Genomic DNA, 2500 nt, shown 5'->3' with positions numbered 1-2500 from the left:
ATACTTATATCTTCAGGAAAGTTGATGTACATAAAAGGATAGAGAGAGAGAGAGAGAGAGAGAGAGAGAGAGAGAGAGAGAGAGAGAGAGAGAGAGAGAGAGAGAGAGAGAGAGAGAGAGAGAGAGAGATGGTTAATAAAATAATAAACGTGTCACCAATTATCTATTATGGAATGTGTGAATGTTTCATTTGTTTTACTATAGAGGAAATCAGCAGAAATATTCAAAGAGGAAGAGACGAAAGAAGAAGAGAAGGAATAAACTAAATTAAATTCAAGCATTTTTTGAGTACTTATCAAAGCAATTTTACGATTTACTGCTTTAGGGTATTTTACAGAATTTCTAATGCATTTGTGTTTTATTGACTTTAATAATGGTTGAGAAGAAACATTTATAGAATAACGATTATATCTTTGTGAACGGCCTGAAAGTATACCACTACAAGTCAAAAGGCATGTCCTTATTAATGACCTTAGCATTTAAAAGGAGTATATTTTTTCCTCTTTCAAAAACCATTACATTAATAAAAGTTTGATTGTAAGATGGGTAAAGTTATTTTCAAAAGATAAGACTTTTAATCTCTCTCTCTCTCTCTCTCTCCTCTCTCTCTCTCTCTCTCTCTCTCTCCTCTCTCTCTCTCTCTCTCTCTCTCTCTCTCTCTCTCTCTCTCTCTCATATAAAAATTTCAGGAATGTTTTAATCTAAATCTATAATGGAACCATAAATGAAATGACCGCCAAGGTTCACTACCTTTCACTAAATAGAGTACCCTTCTGAACCTCGGTTTAATTATAGGTATAGACAGATGTTGAGCATCCCACATATTTGGATAATGTCATTTCTGTTCCAATTAAGATCATAAGTAGTTTATTTTACAGTAAATATCACATATTAACCCTATAGATTGTACCAATAGAAACGTAATTTTCTATGTTGTAGAGAAGTTGTTAATCATTCCCAGGAAACGTTTTGAATTTTACACTGCTTTCAATCACCGATGAACTTTAGATAGGTTTCTAGATTGATTGATTGAATGATTTGGAGTTTTTTGTTAACCTGACATTTTAAGTCATTTATGTCAATAGATATCTACAAGTATTTTTATAAAAAAGAAAACAAACATGAGAAAAAGTTTACTGTTAAAGTCAATTCCAAATAAAGAGTATTCTCTTTGAATTGAATTTGTTTATATAAAAATGCATTTTTCCAGTATTGACAATTATGGAAAGAATAGTATCCCGAAAAGGTGCGGTGAGAAAATAAAGTTTTCCGTCAAAAATAAAGGACTTTCCCTAATCCTGGTGAATAAAGAAAATCCAAAACTAACTTTAAAATAGATCAAAGTGAAAACAATGCAAAAAAGAACCCTATAAACCAAGAAAAGGGGGATTTTAAATTAAAATGATACTTGCCTATGATTCACATATGACAGATTTCTTTTCCCCCGCACGACCAATAATTTTAGAATATTCCTGGGTTGAGACCTCCAATACCAAATTGATCTTCATTATTGGTAATGAGAAATGTAATAATTTCTAACAGATAGATTTTTAGCAAATTTTTTCCGAGTGTCTTATACACTTCAGGCAGATATTGACAAGACACCTCATTTGCAGAATTTCAAGTCTCTGAAATTCTCTCAAATGGTGAGCCAATATTCCTCATGGAAGAGAAGAGTGAACTAAAAATGTAAATAGGATACAAACACAGAAACCGCTGAGATTACTATTTACAGAGTATATACAAGAATTGAAAAGGAAAACAAAAATAACATATGAAAAGGAGTGTTCAGAGGGTAAGAGCACAGGTGGAATTATCTATCACTATGGCTGGAAGTGTTCTTGGCAATGTGGTAAGACTGGAGACTTCGACCGATAATCTAATGAAACGATGTAAGACTGTCGAGTAATCTTATGAAGAATTGCTGAGTAAATTGCTATAGATTGAGTTTTTGGTTAAAGAAAAAAGTCCCAGAGTCCAAAAAGTATATTGGAAGTTGGCTAAATAGTTTCCATATCAACATGGAGTATTTACAGATGCATGAAATGTGAGCTACTCTCCATTATTAGATAATTCTTATATATTAGGCTTCAGTTTATGTTCATATTGCATTCACGCTCCAGAATTCTTGTACAAACTAAACTTTCTTACATATAATGAAGAATTCTAATTATCCTAACATGATTGATTCCAATAGATTCTTGAAATGATAATCCGTGTGAGACCTACTTATATTACATGTGTAAGAATGTTTAAATAATCAACTTTAAGATATAATCCTATTTTCTTTTTTTCCCGATAATCTCATCGGGAAATTGTTTGTAGAAATGTTAATCTGTTGATATTATGTGTTCAGATATACCTATGCCAATGATGTTTTGACAGGAAATGAAATATTTTTGTCTCATCCATACATACAATTTCACGTTCTAACAGCTTTTTTCTGATATATAATGCCCACAATAAGAGAAAAAAAATCATAAAGAATGTTTTATTCAAT

The sequence above is a fragment of the Palaemon carinicauda genome, chromosome 1 (genome assembly GCF_036898095.1).
Source record: "Palaemon carinicauda isolate YSFRI2023 chromosome 1, ASM3689809v2, whole genome shotgun sequence".
NCBI classification, from domain to species: domain Eukaryota; kingdom Metazoa; phylum Arthropoda; class Malacostraca; order Decapoda; family Palaemonidae; genus Palaemon; species Palaemon carinicauda.
The sequence above is the reverse complement of the archived record's forward strand: the minus strand, read 5'-3'. Positions refer to the sequence as shown.